The sequence below is a fragment of the Cheilinus undulatus genome, linkage group 14 (assembly GCF_018320785.1).
Source record: "Cheilinus undulatus linkage group 14, ASM1832078v1, whole genome shotgun sequence".
Lineage (NCBI taxonomy): Eukaryota > Metazoa > Chordata > Actinopteri > Labriformes > Labridae > Cheilinus > Cheilinus undulatus.
Window position 1 is genome coordinate 39991032 of NC_054878.1, and position 20187 is coordinate 40011218.

The 20187-nt window shown below is 39.1% G+C and overlaps 1 long non-coding RNA gene across 1 annotated transcript in view; it reads right to left on the minus strand.

The window, feature by feature from the left end:
* Positions 1–3061: 3061 nt before the first annotated feature.
* The window catches only part of LOC121521947, a 45813-nt gene continuing 28687 nt past the window's right edge, over positions 3062–20187 (minus strand). The window contains exon 3 of the long non-coding RNA XR_005992902.1: positions 3062–3226. This is a non-coding gene — a long non-coding RNA (uncharacterized LOC121521947). The remainder of the gene's footprint in view (positions 3227–20187) is intronic.

Consider the following 20187-nt stretch of genomic DNA (forward strand, 5'->3'; position numbering starts at 1 on the left):
CACCTCTCCACTCTAATTGTTCTTTTGGAGATGGCTACTTATCAGCGTTCGATTGGGTTTTACATGCACAGTTAGTTTGCGTAAGTTTGTAAGGCTCTAACTATCTTTGGTCACCTCAATCAGCTTGTGTTGGATAGAGTTTTTATCCATTTATTTAGGGATTTTCTAGAATTCTGCACTCACTTGTGTAAGATAATTTTAAAAATGACTAGTCCTATGTTTCATATACATATTTGCAGAACTTTAAAGCATGTTTGGCCCAAAAATTGAAGCTGACATAAGACGTAGAAGTTGCGAGTAAGCCAGAAAGAGGATTGACACAACCCCAGCTGAGCTCTGGATGTCTTTGCATATTACAGGGACAGGGGGGAAATAATCATTAACAAACCCCATACCCTTAGGGTGGTGTAAGAGATGGATGTGGCGAGTAAGAAGGGCCCAGGCTACTGTGGTTAATAGGGTTGCAAGGAGGCCCTGGTCATGCTGCTGATGTCCCAAGGACCTGAAAAGTGCCAGTGCTGAAAAGGCCCGGACAAAAGAGCTTGGCTGCCAAGTGAAACATATTTTTGTGTCAAGCTTGACTCTGCCCCCAGCCCCTCATGTGGATTGTTGGCCCTCTAGATAAATTCTTAGCAAATGGCATATCCAAAATATATAAATATAGATATAAACAGTGCTTAATAAATTTAACTCTCGACAGTTTACCATTTTGAACAGGAATGAGGAATTTCAAACTGAATTCACCTTTTTATACCCAAATTTGAGCCGGCTCACTGGGCTTCTCTGAGAAGTCAGAAATTAATCAAGCATAGCATTCAACCACTAAAACTCATTTTTCTGTTCAGGAATGCAAGTAAAAAACTATAATTTGACACATTAATCAAGAAATATTAATGTGATTTACTATTTTTCAGTTTTTTTGTAAATCAGTGAATAAAGGGGAGAGCTTCCCAAGGCCCACAGTAAGTAAACAGTATTTATCTATTTATGCAGTAGTATATAACCTTCTTAAAATGTAAACCCTTTGATTAAAACTGAATAAAAATGGGTTTAAAGTGGCAAAAATGGGTTAACAGAAGCAAGAAATAGGTGGGAATTACTTAAACATGGTAAAACTAGTGGAAAAGTGACAAAACAGATGACATGCAGTTAAATTGGCAAAAATTGCATTAAAAAGTGGCAAAAACGGCTTTATAGAGGCATCAGATGGTAGAAAGTGGTCAAAAATGGGTAAACAAAGGCATAATAGGCAGAGAAAAGTGGCAGAAAGAGTTCAAAAGTGGCAAAATGGACAGAAATGGTGGTGAAATAGAATTAAGTGGGTCAAAAAATGGCTAAAAAAGACCAAAATGGGTCAGAAGTGGAAAAAAGCAGAAAAACTGGTTCAAAGGAGTTAATACGTGGAGAAAAATTGGTTAAAAAAGGCGTAAAGTGAAAAAAATGTAAAAAATGAATGAAAACTAGCAAATAAAAGTGGCAACAAAGGGTTAACAAAGGCAAAATTCACATTTAAGGTGTAAAAAAGTATTCAAAAGTTTCAAAATGGCTTAAATGGGTCAAAAGTGGCAGAAAGAGTTCAACAGTGGCCAAATGGTCAAAAAAGGTGGTGAAATAAGATTAAAGGGGTCAAAAATTAGCTAACAAAGGCAAAAATGGGCCAAAAGTGCAAAAAAAGTAGAAAAAACTCATGAAAATGGAATATCTTGGAGAAAAATGGGTTAAAACAGGCAAAAAAGTGTAAAAGGTGCAAAACAAAAAGGATAATTAAAGGCAACACTGGCAGAAAAAGTGGAGGAAAGTGTTCATAAAGTGGCAAAATGGGCAGAAAATATTGCATTTTTACATCTCATGACAACCTCATAAAAACTTCAATATTTGAATAAACCGTAAGTCTGGGGGCACATATGAAGCCCCATACTTCACCCAGGACTCTATTTCGATTTCTAAAAACAGCCCAACTCTCAGCAGAAGTTCACTTCAGTGATATTTACATATACTTAGTAGAGAATCCTTTCCCTTACACAACCGCCTGAATTAAAGTCTACAAAAGCACAGACAGCTTTATGTGTCTCTGATGTGTCTGAGTCAACAGTGCTGCCATTTGGAAGTGAAGAGCAATAAATTATTTTTTCATTAAATCATAGGTGAGGTCTACTTAGCTAACATGACATAGGATAAGCTTACAATAACATCAACATCGCTGTCATCTATACCTTTCACTTTTCAGGGCTGTAATGTTTGTAAAAGGTCAGAGCAGTTTTATTCCAGTTAACACAGTACTTCATGTCAGGATCAGGACAGCTGAACCTCTAACAGCATTAATCTGCTTCCTGTCTGGGTTTATCAAAAAAGATTCATATAGAAGCACAGTCCTGGCTTGTTTCCTCATGTGTTAGAGCAGCCTGTCAGATTTCAGCCTAATTTGAGACTTGAAAGTCTCCTGGGGTCCACCAAAACCTTGTCCAACCAAAACATTAATCTCAAATACTTACTTTTATGATTTTAGATCATGAACAGACAATTCCAGTGTGATTCTTAGCTGTCAGAGACATTAACATTACTCAGAAAGTGTTTGTGGGATTGCAAAGCACAATTAATGAACCACTGCCATTTCTTCAGTTTTGGTGAGGCACCTGCCGATCACTTAAATATTCTTTTGTAATATTCATCTCTATAAATGTGGCCAAGACAACTGTAACAGTGGCATTAATGTCTTTAAATATACTTCTACATTCTTAAAATTGGCAAGTGAGCATCATAGTAGAATATTTAATGGCGTGTCACCAGTTTATCCAACACCAGTCAAACCGAGACACCCATTTCATGCATCAGACAAAATAAAGACTTCTGAGTCTCAAAATAATAGCATTAAATCAAGTATTTTCTGAACATTTAAAATGTAGTTTATTTTTTGTCTTGACCCCCTGAGCCCTGGCTGTGGTGAACAGTTAGTTATGGGACTGTAAAGAAAGAAAAAAACTAAACTAATCGGAAATTAAACAGTAAACATTAATGACTACAAAAAGTTTTTTTTTCAAAGTGTTTTTTATTCTAACCAGTTCCTGTCTGAAGTGACACAGAAGGACACATCACAGCCTCTCTGTGTCTCGTTCTCTCCATTATGAGTCATTCAGGCTCTCCTCTCCAGTTTCTAAGTCATGCACATGCACTGTTTGGCAAAGCGGGACGTTTTGATGGATGGTCATCACAGCCCAGTAACAATGCACTGTGGGATACAAATGGACAATATGGCGAACAGCATTAGCCAGCAACCACAGGAATTACTGAAAAAGGGATTCTAAAATGGATGAAAAAGACATTTAATATCAGAGCTACAAGTTTGGATTTAACCATTAAAGACTGTGAAAAGTCACCCAAATTCCAGGCTCACTAGAAAACATTCTGTAAGTGCCACAAAGGCATGGATAGCATCATTATCATCATTCCACATCATAAGGCTTTTGGAGGAAAAAACAAGTTAGTGGCAACGATTAACGGTTAAAAAGTTATGTAACTTTGAATAACACATCTCTTCTTGTCATATACAGCAACACTGGTCTCAGGGGGGTTACCATTTTTTCCATTAAGTATTGTTAGAAACTACCACCATCTACACCATTCATTCAATTCAGGCTTTCAGGGGACTGGAGCTGTGATTGGGTGAGAGGGCACCAGTCAATCCCAGGGTAGCACATAGAGCCATACAACCAGGCAATTTAGAGTCACCAAATTACCCTAACAAGCATGTCTTTGGACTGTGGTAGGAAGCCAAGGAACCTGGAGGGAACAACACATACACTGGGAGAACGTGTGACCTGTGTGATGGGGATTTGTACCAAGAATTTTCTTGTTGTAAAGCAACTGCACTAGCCATTTGGCCACCATGCAATACTTGAGCAAAACAAAATGATGCAAAATATAAAGCAACACAGAAATGAGTAACACCTCCTGATTCAAAATTCTAACATTACTACACTAAAAAAACTAAGTAAAATATTTGTATCTGGGTGCAATGTATCATATCTGTGATTTCTAAAGGGTGCAGTCACATGGTTGCTATGGAACAGCAGATGTAGGGGTTATTTGCAGTAAATCACTGAGCATATAAGTCAGTAATAGACTATGGACTGATTTATGTAAACATGGAAAGGGACCTTGTGACAAGGCTTTAGTGCCTTTCATATGCAGTTGAAATGGAGCTCCTCTACTACCGTATATGATCATGTAACTTTAAAATATATTAGCATCTGTAATATCCTTGACCCTCTCTGCTCTCACTAATGATGTCTCATTCACAAACAAGCCAATCCCGAGATCCAGTTCTTCTATGGTAATGGCAGCAGCTCGATCCTATTTGAAAACCATTTTTCTATTTTTCCTTTTGTATTCATTGAACACAGGGTCCCTACTCCCTCCCTCTTCCTCCCTCAGGAGGAAAAATTCAGACAAAGAAACAGGAAGCCTATGAGAGTCAGCTTCCCAGTAGCTTCTGCAGCACTTCACACTGGGGTGTGAAAAGGACACGGTCTCCTCTCTGGTCTTTAGGCCACATCCACACATAGACAAATTCAGGAGTATACACAAAAGTTTTTTGTTGTATCACCATTTCATCCACAAGGAAACAGCGTTTTGGGAGGCTGTAAACGCAACCTTTTGAAAATGGGTCACAGAGTGAACAAATCTGTAAATGCCAATACCATTTCCTCTCCGTGTGGACAGCCAACCACATCTTTCTTGAAACGATTACATCATACATAGCATAGCCCACTTAAGCTGCATGCCTATGTCAAACAAAACAACAATGGCGGATTACAGGGTTGTGTTCGTGTTGGCTTTGACAGCAAAACCTGATGCTCCTTTACCACCACCGAGAACAGCACACACCAGATGTTCCTAAATCCACCGCGGAGAACAACCAGAAGGGAAACCAGGTCATTCTCAGTGGTTCTGTGCTTACACGGACAGTTCCTGAAACGATCCTGTGTTTACACAAAACTTTTTCGAAGTGAAATGTAACTATATCTTTTTCAGCTCCATGTGGACAAGGCCTTAGTCTGTGGTACAGGTAGTAAAGCCCCTGTGACCAACTTCCCCTGAGCCATTCCGTCATATTTCCATTGCCACTACAGCAGCAGACCAGCGGCATTCCACTTTGTTTTCCCAGCTTAAGTTTAAGTACAGTCAGCAACCACCTGGTTGAGCACTGATTGTTTTTTCCCCCTCATTTCTTTCTTTGACATCAAGGAACAAATCCAGATAGGGAGCTATCCTTGAATCTGAAGAAGAATATTGAAAGAACTCTGAAAGACAATAGAGCCTTGCTTTCAAGTTGATCCTGGCTGCCAAAGGACTTTCCGCTTGCCAGAAGAAACCGTGGAAGAAACACTGATGGACTGGCCTATGCTCTAGCTGGACATCAGACTCCAACACACACACAGTAATCGCAAGTAAGAGGTTCTGTTTGAATTGAAGTGTTTCCTATGTACATTGATTGATGATAAACTGCCACTTGTTACACTGACGCACTGGCTTCATTTTCAGCCTGGAGAAATAACTGGTTTACTATTATATAAAAGTGAATCATGTTTGGCTGCTGAAGTCCCCTATGGGCTTTACATTTGCTGCACCGTGCACTAATGGTCATTCTAGTCAATGATGTCACAAAGGGGATTTTCCAATCAGCTGTCAAGAGTGAAAAATGGTTGACCTCACTAATGAGAACACCAGAATCATTTAGAGTGAATTCTTATCAGGGTAAAACCATTGATAGGGAGTTTTTCACCAAGTACTGATCATTATTGTTGATCAAGCAAATTTATCATGTTAGGGAAAACAATGACAGAGTTCTTTTTCTGATTTATAAACAATATTGATCACTTGTATCGATCCATTGAGGCTCTATTCAGTCCTCATTGATTTCAGAACAGTCAATGACCTGTAGAGTCTCTAATATTTCCCCTGATCCTCTTCTCTCTTGTCTCTTTTCTACAAGCCTCCCCTTCCTCCTTCACTCCTCACAAATGCCCTTTCAGAGATCTTCATTCATTATCATAATCCCCTGGTCATGTCTCTTGAATACATTGCCATTTAAAGCCATGCATGCATTCATGCATCGTTAATATAATAGGCCCGACCCAAAAAGAAAAGCTAAGATTATCCCAAAATGGAGAACATGCAGAAATGTGGCTCGTTTCTTTTGAAAATCTAATCAAATATTATAGGCGTGAAGGATCTGAATAGTCTGGTTCAGAGAAGTGCTGAAGGCGTTTATTAATCAAGGAGTTTTCAGGATGAGAGATTCAGGCGGCTCAGTGATAGTCACTGAATTATGAGAGAGGAGGATGAGCAATGATTCTCTATATACTGTGATACTTTGTAATGATCCCAGATGATTCAGGCTAATCTGACATCTCATCTTACAGTGAAGCAGCCAGAAAAATGTACATTACATCAAGATGCTGTCAGATAAACTGTGGGAGAAGCAGTGATAGTGCTCTGATGAAATCGAATTGTCATAGGTCTTTGAACTCAGCAGGGCAGAACACATTTTTGCAAGTTGTCATTTTTAAAAGCTTAATTTAGTACAGGTAACTTTCACCTCCATGACATGATGTAAGTGTAGGCCTAAATGTAATTTTAAGGACCAACAGTTTCTGTAGGACTTACAATGAATCAAATAACTTCAATATGAAAGAGGATGACTTCAGTGACAAACCAAGAGATGTTTCTCTTCCTCTTTGCAGCTGTAATCAACTTCATAGCTTTTCACTACACTTTTATATCATAGTTCCATTTTGTAGACTTTGATGGGTGCACTGACCGAGGATCTGTCCAGGATAGGGATGCACATTAGGAACCAGCTTTACCATTAAGGCCTGAGTCCAGGGTCTATTTTTTTTTTTTTTTTTGTATTTGTAATGTCCACAATCTCACCTTTGAAATTCTGCTGTGGTGAGACATCAAAGTCTGAGGAGCTGCAATATTTGTAGGTCCTGCTGTGCAGAATATGTGTACCAAAGTACAAAATCCTAGGTTAAATGTAGTGCAGGAGCTCATTCTATTAAAGAATAGTAGGAGGCACCACTGAAGCCTATAAGCCACACCCTGCTAGGTTTTTTTTTTTCAACCAAGTCTCATGACTCTACATGTGATTTAACCCCTGAAAAATGACTTCTTGTTTTGTGGTGGCAACACATCACCATGGCAACTGCATCAGAGATAGACCATTAAGCTTGGCGGAGATGATTGCCCCGATGTTTTGACACAATGTTCAGACATGCCCTCAAACAAGCTTGACTGATTTAGAGCTGTTTGGCCGAAGTAAGTTCCATGACAGCAAAATCCTATGTTTTGGCAAGATAGCTAAAATGAGTCGCTGTCATGGCTACACACTTTGACATTGAAAAGTCCTTCATAACTTTTGACCTATGATATCTCTTCTTGCTATACACCAAAGATGTAATTTTGATGAAAGACCTTGGATAAGTTTATTCAGCCCCATAAATACATTGTGTTTGCCAATAAAATCAAAAGGAAGGCCTTCCTTTTTGTTTCCCAATATGGGTCCAAGAGGCTTTGTTGTACATCTTGACATGATAAGCATGCCTACAAATGTTCAAAATCCCAGGTTGAACCTGATACAGGGGCTGAATTTTTTAAATGTTGTAAGGGGCACCGCTGAGATTACAAGACAGTTCCCACCCACAAAACTCATATCCATCCTCTCAGCATGCCAATGGCATGGCTCAACTTGAGTCACAAGACCCAGAAAATTCTACTTCCTGTTTCATGGCGAAAAAAAATTCCTGTTCGAGTCAGTCTGTGAAGTTCCAAGTCCAGTTCAGACTAAAGATTTGCAACATGACAAACCACGTCATAGCATGTTAAGCATTACTATCTGTCACTGGTTTTGGTCACTAGACTAAGTGCTTTGTCTCAATATGGCCCCAGGGTTTACACAGCCTTATACTGTCATTAGCCTGTACATCTAATTCAATCCAATTCAACTTTATTTGTATAGCACATTTCATACATGTGTAAACTCAATATGCTTTACAGAAGATTAAAAACTAACAGAAAAAGCAGAAAACGCAATCAGCAATTCAAGCCCCCCCACCACCACCACCACCACAAACACACACACACACATATGTACAGTTCTGTGTACATAGAGTACACAGGCAAAAAGCTAATATATTATACTTTGTGCAACAGTCAAAGGCATAAGAAAAAAGCAGTGTTTTCAAATCACTCTTAAAAGAACTTAAAGTGTCTACTGACCTCAGGTCAATTGGCAGCTTATTCCAAAGAACAGCACCATAGTGGCTAAATGCGCCTTCACCTGATTTGTATTTCACTTTAGGCACATTTAAAAGGCCCATACCTGAAGATCTGAGTGACCTGGTTTGTGATAGTGAGTGAGCATGTCAGAAGTGTGCTGGGGTGCCATTCTGAAATGAAATAAAAAGGCTCTGGCTGTTGAGCATCATCAGGATACATGCAGGAAAATCCTGTCCTTAACACTTGAACCTATGGTAGATTTGTCTCAGATTAACTATTAATCTATTCATTTTTCCCCCCACACAGCAGAAGTTCGCAAATCAAATTACCTCTTTTGTGGTTTATGGTTCCGCACCTCCCCTGAAGTCCTGCAGCACTCCCAAGGGGAGGCCCGCCTGCTTTGAAAAGCACTGCCTTAGCAGGTGTACTGAGCTGATTCTGAACAGTAATCACCAAATTAATGGGAGGAATTGCCAATGACTTTTTTTCATACATTTGATTAGAATGACCATCATTACTTTGTAAAACACAACAACAAGCAGGACACTGCTGCTGCAGGGGCTGGGTTTTTGAAATATTGTAGGGGGCAGTGCTGAGGCGATAGGCCACGCCCACCTACAAAACTCACATCCATCAGCTTAGCATGGAGTTTTGGGCCAAGTTTCATGACTCTACTGAGTCACAAGACTCAGAAAATACTACTTCCTGTTTCATGGCAAACAAAAATTCCTGTTCAATCTGTGCAGTTCCCAGCCTAGGAACATGTCAAAGATTCATGACATACCGAGACAGTTTCAAAACATGTTTGTTGAAGCTGTTTGAACTGAGCAGCCACAGCTCTGTGATTCTGCTGGTCAAATCCGAGATGTCTGTTTTCAGGATATACTAGCAGCTGTTACTCAAATGTTCATGTGAAGCTCTTCTCCTACAACTCAAGAAACATACAAGTATAGTTGTATTGAGAACTTTAAAACATCTTCAGCTCTGCACGTCACTCTAATAACCAGAAACAGCTTACCTTCTAGCTTCCATCAGTACCATGTACTAAATCATATACATGTTCTCTGCTTTCTTCCACATTACCCTCCCATAGGCAGGAACTTATCTACCTCCTACAAACCTGACACCTCTGTAATAAATTTGTCCTCCACAGACATGCTCGGACAGCTCATGGGTAAAAAAACCCATCACAGAATCTTCTTGAATTGAAATTAAATTGCTTCCTCCATGGTTGGCATGCTGCACATCTGCATAAATGAAATGATTTTGTGGTAGCTAGCTTTCCACGCATCGTGTGCCTGCTGTGAACTCCGAGCTTCCCTGTCCCAGAATGCACTGTGCAGCCAACTGCTCTCTCCGTCATATGATATTAATGGAGATGGAACTGGTCACTCGCCAGTTTTTCATGTTGGCATGGTTTCACTCTGCAGGAAGTCTCCGCGGTCGCACGCAGCGGCTGTGATTGATTTCATTTCGAGGACGGTGCGATTTGTGACACCTCCGCTACAAACTCCAGTGCAGGAACATGGATCATACTTTGAGTTCTTTAAACAGCTATGAGGGTGAGGTAATGGCCCGAGGCAGCTCTACCTGTGCAGAACCACCAATGAATTGCAAGCAGAGCCACAAGGACGTTCAGTGCATTTAAGGCTGAAAGGAAGAGGCTGAATGTGTTATTCATCATTCAGTGAAATATATCTATCTCCCATAACTTAAACATCATAAGGTTATATATTCATATGTCCTCAGAAGACAGCTTTAAAGCAGACCTGATAGGAACAAACCGGGCCTGTTAAATATGTGACAGGCATGAACTTTAAGCAGAATACAAAGTAAGGAGGCTGTAGGTTAAGGACAGATGCACAGGAAAGCTTTAAAGCATGCTACAATGTGTTTTATTCTAGATTCTTCTTTTGTGTGAGCCATATGTTCATGTTTAACTTTATTTATGTATAGAAGAGTCACAGAAGTGTGGTAAAAATGGCTCAGATTATTCAAGACTTAAAACCACTACTAACCTCTATTCCAAAAAAGCTGGTACATTGAGTAAAATGCAAACAAAAATAGAATACAGTGATTTGCAAATCCTTTTCAGCCTAAATTCATTTGAGTACAGTAAAAATACAAGGCATTTAGTGGTCAAACTGATAAGCATTTTTTGTTTTTTAGATTATACGCAGAATCTGAGTTTGATGCCTGCAGAAAATCACCAAAAAGTTAGGATATGGCCATGTTTACTACTGTGTTACATCCCATTTTCTTTTAAGAATGCTCTGTCAACGTCTGAGAACTGAAGACACAATTTGCTGAAGCGTTGAGAGGGGAATTCTTTCAGTCTTTTTGCTTGATGCGCATCTTAAGTTGCTCAGCAGTGAAGGGTTTCCGTTTGGCACTTCATAATGCAGCGACATTTTTAAAAGGAAACAGGTCTGGATTGCATGAAGGCCAGTCTTGTACCTGCACTCTTTGTTGTGAAGCCATGCTGTTGTAACCCATGCAACATGTGGGTTGGAACTGTCTCAGTGAAATAAGAAAGGATGTCTATGAAAAAGACGTCATCAGTGTGGGAGCATTATTTAGATCAAAACCTCACAGATGTGCAAGTTACCCATGCCATTTGGTGCTAATACACCCATACACATTACAGATGCCGGCTTTTGAACTCAAGCCCAAAACATCGTTCAGCGTGGGTCAAAATGTTTGTCTCCATTATTTTCTATATTTCCTGGACATGCGGCAATTTACATCACTAATCTCTTCCCACTACGGCTGGCTGTGGCAGGTAAGGTATGGGAGCATATGCCAGCTCTGCACTTCACTGTGTCAACCCTGGTGCTGTATTGTTCTGGCCTCTGGGCCTGAACCAGACCCATGCCCCATCTCTCCAGGTACCCTCCCAGCTACCCCCTCCACCATGCACACGGTTGCCCCCAGCATCTAGACCAGCCCACCACGTCCTGGGCACCCAGTATACCTTGAGCTGGATCAGGTGATCCACACTGTCAGACCAAACGAAGTTGTCTGACCATCGTTCCTTGATGCCCTGAACCCCAAGTGGGCTCTGGACTCTGGTATCTGGCCCAGCAGTGGCTGGTGGGGAGTGTGACCATTGACGTGCTGCTGGTGTGTTTTGGTCTTTAGTGTTGATAACTTTCAGGCTGATCCTTTCTTAAAATAATGGCTTTGGCTTTGCATGATAGAGTCATAACTGACATTTGTAGATGTAGAGACATACTGTGTTAACTGACAACATTTTTCTGATGTGTTGCTGAGCCCATGTTTTAATATTATCACAGAATGATGGGGTTTTTTTTATGCAGTGTTGCCTGAGGTGACAATTAGCCTATACTGGTGGATACTTCTGTGTTTTTAGACCATTCCACAGCTTTCCCTGTCTTTTCTTGCCCCTGTCCCATTTTTTTTCAGATTATTCTGCAAACATAAAATTCAGAGTATGTACATATTCTAAAAATATATATAACTTTAAAGATTAAATATGTTGTCTCTATGCTTTGTTTATTGAATGTATGTTGAGAAGCATTCGTAAATCACTGTATTCTGTTTTTAAATCAGATTGAACACAAAATCCAAAGCTTTTTGGGATTGTAGTTTGTACATGTGAATGCATAGTAAGCTAAAAGGTTAGTTTGCTGTTATGCCATATTTAAAAGCCTCTCATCACATGACTTTATTGTTTAAGTCTTGAGTCCATGCTTCATAAGCTAGTGCAACTGTCGGCCCTTAAATAGAAGTCATCAAAAACATGCACTCATTTTTATAGCTGTGCAGTTTTAAAATGTTATTTAAAATATTGTGAACCCATTTCAGTGTGGTCACATTTTTACAACACATATTGCCCGGCAGACTAGCTTGACTGAGAGCCACAATACATCACAGTTCAACTAGTGAGCTCTGATCATGACATCTTAGCTCCAAGGTACTTGTATTTTTCATAACCATGCAGTATCAGCTGAGCTACGATCTTTAAAGACCAGCATTTTATTCTAAAGTGCATCGTCTGCATTAAAGCTCTCGAATCTGTAAATTGAATCATCTGATCTCTTTCCTTGAAATAAGCTTTAAGTGCTCGGCAGCAGAGACGGAAAGCAATCTTTTAAAACAGCGGCAGTCGTCTCAGCTTATGGCTGCTTTCTGCTTCATGCATGGCCAGACATGTAAGCGCTGCAGACCCTCCGACCCACTCCAGTTCTCTGCCTCTTCAATTCAATCTGGTGAAATTTAATTTGGTTTTGCATGGCCTGGCTTGGTTTGCTTTCGCCAGAGTCTGGCTTGTTTTTTTTTTTTTCACTGCTTGAAAATCCACTTAGGTCAGGAGCTCGAATGATGCCTCGCTCTGACTAAATGACCCCCTGCAAAAGATCAATACATTAAAATCGCTGAGTTTTATTGTTTCATGAGAGAAAACTCTGCCAAGCTGCTGTTCAACAACTGATGTTATCTTTCTCTGTGGGCATTTGAGTGTTTGGATTGAGGAGGAACTTCACCTCTTCACCTTGTGCATGAAGGAAACAAAGTCTATAAAACCGCCTTTAAATGAAGCTTTCTAGAGGTACAAAAAACACCGACCAACAACTGAGAAAGCAATTACTTTTATAGGCTCATGGAGCAAGTCAACGACCCTGAATGCAGCACTGTAACTCGGTCAGGTTGAATAAGCTCATTGATTTCTTTTGCTTTTAAGACATGAGAGCTTCATTCATTCAGTCATTGTCCCTCCAAGGATTAGTTGAAGAGATCTCAAGAGATGTCTTTTCTCACCTTTGATGGAGCAAGAATCCTTCTGATGAATAATTTTACCTCAAACAAGAGTTTTAAGACTGTCGATGACTGATCAGGACAATCTGCAAATACACAATGACTCTCTTCACATTTGTTCCAGTCCTTCCATCTTTGAAACTTTCCCACATTTTGAAAGATTTTGCAAAAACTACACAGAATTTCAAATTGTTGGCCAGTTGCCCCTCATTTCCCTGTTGTTCCCATAAGTTTACAGGCTTTTTCCAACCCTTCCATTTAAAAAAGGAATACATTTTGCAGAACTATCAACAACTTAATATCAGAAGTTTTCTTCAAAAGTCTGTTATTCCCACTTCCCAGTAGTTTTCATTTTATTCTGCCTCTTTTAAATTCCCATAATAGATTTCCATAAATTTTCCCTTTTCCCCACATTTTCCAATTTTTTCCCCATATCTTTCCCTTCCATTTAAAAAGGTAATACATTTTGTCTAATTTTCTCAAATTTCCCAATCTTTTCCTCCCAACTGTCCATTTTTTTCCCACAGCTTGCTGTCTTTAATCCACAATATCAGAAGTTTTCTCCAAAATGTCTCTATTTTCCATTATTTTTCCTTTTCCAGTGGTTTTCCCTTATGTCTCCAATTTCTAGGTTTTCTTTTCCCCAACTTTGCATCTTCCCACTTTTTACCATGACCTTCAGTTGTTTCCTTAAGTTACAAGGTCTTTTGTTCCCATGATATCCCTAGTTTTCAGCAATATATTCTCTTCCATAGCATTCCTTTTTTTTTTTTGCAAATTCCAATGATTTTTTTCTCCTCAATGTACATTTTTGTCCTTGTCTTCCCAGTTTTCCTTTCTTGCCCTTTCCATTATTATTATTATTATTCCAACATTCTCATTATTATGTTAAATATGCTTTTCCAGTTTCAAAATATTTTCCAACAGTCCGTAGTTTTTCTTTCCAGAACATCCCCTTTTCTTTTCCCACAAATCCTAATTTTTGTCCTCACAGATTCCTAGAATTTTCAACAATGTCCCATTATTTTTTTTTTATTTTCAAAAGGATTTCCCATAATTTCCCTTTTCCAGGAGTTTTCTTTTCTATCTCTAATTTCCAGGTTTTCCTCACCCCAACACATCCCAGTTTTTTCCAAGACAATCCGACTGCAGACCGTGCATCTCTGACAGCCACTCTCACAGGCCGTTCATCTGAGACACAGTTTCAGACACTAAAACTTAATAGAAATAAAATGGGATTACACTTCCATTCAGGGTAATGGTAAGGGTTAAAGTTTAAGTGTTAAGATACCAAAAGTTACAAGTTAAAAACCTGACCTTAAAAAATCTGATTATAAAACATTTAATAAAGCTTCATAAACAGTCTGCTTACAGGAACAAAGCTCTTCCTCCATGAAAAAACTCTAACGTAGCAAGCGTAGCTTGTTGGTAACGTTAGCTACATAGATAACTAAGCTTTGTAGCTAACATGGCTAAAGCTAAACTCACAAAGCAGCTACGAATCTATGCCATCTACGTAGCTGACTTAGCTAAAGATTATGGTGCTACTTTGCTAACATTGCAACATAGCTAATGTTAAGCTCACAAAGCAGCTATGTATGCTGATTTGAGTTATCTAGGTTGCTAAATTAGCTTCAGATACGTTTACTAAAGCTCACATTGTGAAAGCTAACTAAGATAAAGATTTCGGAGTGACTTTGCGGACAGAGCTACTTTGCTAACAGAGCTACGTAGATATATTATCTTTGTAGATATGTTAGCTTTGCTATGTTTGCTAAAGCCAATGTTGCTAAAACTAAATTAGCTACATTGGCTTATGTTAATTACAGGGCTAGCATAGCTATGTTAGCCTTAGCTAAAGCTAGCAAAGCTGAAGCGAGCTGCTGTTTTAGCTCTCAAACAGGTCTATATATAAGTTAATCCCATATTAGACCTCTGAGTTTTTCCTGTATTTTATAAATGAAATGTTCTTTGTCTTTAATGTTTGCAATGTGGTTTTTTTCACAAATGTAACAGCCAGACTTTGTAGGCCATATAAAGATAATTTAAAAAACAAACAAACGAACAAACAAACAAACACTGGAAATACGTTGTACCAGCAAATTACGGCCATCAGACATTTGGTCCGCAGCCACAGCCTCCTCTTCTTCAAAAATTTCAGGTTTTTACTTCCAAAATTTGTCAGTATTTTTGCCACATTTTCCCTTTTTTCAACAGTTTCCTTGAGTTTTCCCTTAATTTTAACAGTTTTCTTCCAAACGTTTCCCAATTTTATTTCCCAAAATGTCCTTTCTTTGCTGTAGTGTTACCTCTCTTTCTTCAATCTACAAGTTTTTTCCACTATTTGCAGGAATTTCCCCCCAGAACTTCCGAGATTTTCCCAAAATGCCCCCCCCCCCCCCCCACCCCCTTTTTTTTTATTTTTTTTTAACAATTCCCAACCTTTTTGACCAGGATTTTCCAGGTTTAAAGCCTGGTAAAATGATTCTTTATCTGAGGGCTTAAATGTGTCCATGTCCATATGAAAATGTTTCTATGAAATAAATGATGAATCTTCTAGCTCACATAAAGCTTTACTAACTGTGGTCTGGATTTATGTGTTGTTGAGTTTCTTCCCTTTGATTTATTTTTCTTCTGGACCGGCCTGCTTTTGATTTGCTTCATCTGGTGTGGCCTTGACTTGATTGGATCCTGTGTAAGAGTAAATCAAGTGATTATTGAGTTGGGATAAGTTGCCTTCTCTGCCAAGCTTCCTCCGCTCTAAAAAGACCGCCAGCACTCTGCAATCTATCAAAGTGTATGAGGCTTTAGCGCTCACATGCACACTCACAGTCATGTCACACATTCTTTAAACGTCGCACAGTCACACATATCCGCAGCTTGGTCTGATGCCAGGTTTGACGGGGAGGGAGCCATCTATAAGGGAGCAATCGCCAACACAAAAGGCCCCTCTCTTGGTCTTCTGCCATCACATTTCACTTTGTATATAATGTAATCTGTTTAATATCCCGGTCAGTCCTTTCAACCCCAGGAATGCTTAGACAGACGTTTTTACCATAATTGCCTCATAGATCAGGGCGGCCGTGTGCGGCTTCAGTATCCAGGTGCTGTACATCAGCTGATCACAGCTTCAGATAAGAGCTGACCCTGCCTCTCAAGGTGAACGCATGGATCAGAGCATGTGGAGCTGTCTGCTTGGATTGCACAGGGATGGTCTTATCCATATAAAACAGCTGTACTGCTGCAGGATGTCAGGCCCCCTTTGGTCCTCCTTGGCCACTTTGTTTGATAAGAGCTGAACTCTGGCTGTTTCTCCTTCATTCAATATGCTCTGTCAGACCTGACGCTTTATAACACTCAAAGCTGCTTAAATCAGGACCCAATCACCAATGAACCCCTCCTATCATTGGAAGAGTTACTTTCTTGTAGGTTAACCGTGACATCTGAGAAAGAATCTCTGTTCTGTAGACCCGATTACTGAAGAAATGTACTGGGAACGACTGAAATCATTCAAAAAGAGTCCAAAGACCAACACAACCAACTAACTTCACCCACCAAGCTGTTTCAACCTCAGAATTGAAAGGTGACTCCCATATATTAGTCAGCCATATCTGATTGTCTTTATGGTCCTTTAACTTTTTTGCAACACAAGGGGCATTACAACAGTATTTGTGAACTTAAAGTCCAGGTTGTCCCAAAAAAGGTTGTTTAGAGTTTGACTGTGCACCATGGGGTTATTTTTTTACAAGACTTTTATGAAAACTAGATCAACATTGCAATTTCAGCTGAAATTGCGTGGGGATGCCCAGAGCTGAATACTGGAAGAACAGCTGAAAATAGCCAAAAGCACAAAAATAGCTGAAATAGCATAAAAATAGCATAAAATGGCATAAAAGTAGCTGAAAATGGCATTCAATATCCCAAAAAAGATAAAGAAAATAGCTGAAAGTAGCCTAAAAAAGGCTGAGAATAGCCTAAAAATGGCTGAAAGTAGCATAAAAAATAGCTGAAAATAGCATAAAAATAGCTAATTTGGCCTAAAACTAGCTGAAAATTGCATTCAGTGGCTGAAAAAGCATATAAATAGCTGAAAATAGCTATATTTTAAAAATGAGAAAAGTTAGAAATGAGAAAAGTCATAGCAGTTGAATGATGAAGGAACTGAATTTTTTTACATTTAAATGGTGTCGATACGACCAAGTATGAAAGAGGAAATAGCCGGTGCGGAGGAAGAAGAATAAACAAAATGGCAGACGGGAATATCAATAGTGTGGATGCTCAGCATCCCCACTAATAAGTCTTAACAAGCTTGGTTCAAGATACAACAACACATCTTAAATGCAATATAAGTCATGTGGTTATAATGTTATGGCTGATTGTTGTAAAAAGTCAACCATAACTAGTGATGTTATTGTATTATGCACACAAAACTTGCAGTAGTTGTCTTATGACAAGTCAAAGTTACACATCTGTTTACTATCTAGGGCAACAAAAATAATTCAACCACTCTTTCAGGCCAAAATCAATCAATGAAAAGACCGCTAAAGACAACCTTAATCTAATTGTTATGGTTTTTGTAATAATTCACACTTGTAGAAGAGGCATACAAATGAATGGATTAGTTAATAAACAAAAGTGCACTGGCTGATGTTTGTCTTACGTTGAAAATATCACAGTCTTGTAAAAAGTAAGCTGAATATTCTTGTTTTTATGCATCTGGTTCAACAAAGAAATTGATTTAAAATTATCAAGTTCTGCAACTAGAAGTTATCAAAAACAAAAATGTATTAATAAGACCTCTCAGTAAAGGCCTACAAAAACAATGGACTATGGTTATTGTGTTGAAATCAAAACTTCTCCTGAATGCTGTAAACATACTGAGCATCTAAACCTTAATGCAGGGAAGACTTAGTGCAGAGATATGGGAAAGTTAATGATATTGTTAAAGGTCACATATTTTACCCTTTTAATAGAAGTTTATATTGGTCTCAGAGGTCCCCAAAACATGCCTGTGAAGTCTGTTGCTGAAAAAACACTCTAGTGTTGGATTTTTGAGTGTCTAAAACTCCCTCTGTTTCCGCCCTGCTCAGAACGGGCTGTTTCTGTGTCTGTGCCTTTCAATGTTAATGAGCTGTCTGACTCCGCCCCTGACTCCACCCCTCTCAGGAAATGGATGTAACTTAATGGAAGTGGCTCTCCTGATCCTCCTCTCAGCTGGCAGAACTTTCTTCCAAGTGAGGAGGGCCAACCGAACCTGGAGGTGGGGCTAACTCCCCACATGACATCATGAGGGGAAAATCTGAGAACGGCTTGTTTCAGCAAACATATTCTGAAAGGAGGAGAAAAAAGGTGAGGGGGATTTTTTTTTTTTCTGGTACTTGAGGGGATTGTGGACAGGCCGAGGGCACACATTTTTTGCTAGAAAAGCTGGAAAAAAAAAGTTTATTTTGCCTAATATAAGACCTTTAAGAATAAACGTTATTCAAATGTAGTAGTTCTATACAATGAGGAGTTAAATAAGTATCAAAGGTTATATTACTTCTTGGCTTTTAGCTCCAAATAAATGATAAATGATGATTTTCTTTTTCATATATTTGTGTTCAAAAAGCCAGTTGTGTAGAAATGAAAAATCAATATTACAACAAGAATGATAAACACTAAAAAGCTCTGTCAATGCTCTCCAGATCTCGTCTGTTTTCTTTTGTGTGTAAAATCTAATCCAACGGAACAACACTGCCAACATCCTGTTTGTTAAAAATATTTAAATTTGGCTTTAACACTGACTGCTTAGGGCTTTTAAATAGCTTAAAGCCCAGGGAGCACTGTGGGCCACAACACAGAACACCTCGGCTACAATGAGAGCTGACTGGGCATTCACAGGCCTCTTTTACATTTTAATGTATCTCTGGAAATCCCAAGACGGTCACTATGCAAACGGAGCCAGACTGGAGCAGGTGGGCTATTAAACCTAAAACCCAATTCATTAAGGAGGTGATCTTCATTTTCACAAGTTTAATCTCACTTTTAGCACTAAACACTCATTGCTTTATGTGTTGTTTTCACACAGCCAATCCAGGGGACCACTGCGGGCCAACACACAGGCATTTGTCTGACATCAGGACTTTGTCAGCTTTTCCGAGATTTCCTCAATACAACCAAATTCTCAAAAAGTTGGGACGCTGTGTAGAATGTAGATCAAACAGGATGCAATGATTTGCAGATCTTAAAACCCCATATTTTATTCACAATAAAACATAAACAACATATCAGATGTTAAACTGAGACATTTAATCATTTCATAACAAATATTAACTCATTTTCCATTTGATGGCTGCAACATGTCTCAAAAAAGTAGGGACAGGGCAACAAAAGTCTATACTGGAAATTATTGCATGGGCTCAAGAACACTTTCAGAAATCATTGTCAGCAACACAGTTCGCATCCACAAATTCAAGTTAAAGCTGCATCATGCAAAGAAGAAGCCATATGTGAGCACGTTCCAGAATCACAGCTGTCTTCTCTGGACCAGAGCTCATTTAAAATGGACTGGAAAATGGAAATGGAAAACTGTTCTGTGGTCAGATGTATCAAAATTTGAAGTTCTTCTTAGAAACCACAGATGCTTGTTATGAGTGCCCAGTTCAAAAGCCTGCATCTCTGATGGTATGGGGTTGCATTAGTGTCTAAGGCGTGGGCAGCTTACACATCTGGAAAGGCACTATTAATGCTGAAAAGTAGATAGAGGTTTTAGAGCAACATATGCTTCCATCTAGACAACGTCTCTTTCAGGGAAGGCCTTATTTCAGCAAGGCTAAACCACTTACTACATCACAACAGCATGGCTTCACAGAAGAAGAGACCGAGTGTTGAACTGTCCTGCCTGTAGTCCAGACCTTTCACAAGTAGGACACATTTGATCAAGGTCCAGGTTCTTTATTGGTACCTTAAAAGGTAAATATGCTGGAGTTTCAGTTTTCATTTCAGCAACATTAATGATTAAAAACGAGTCATGATAAAGTGCTTTTGAAGACATCCACTGTAAAATGATACATGTTTCATTCAATTTTAAGTGCATTATCTTGTGCTAGCTCTGTTTAGAAGTGCAGTAGCTGCAGGTACAAAAGTGTCCCT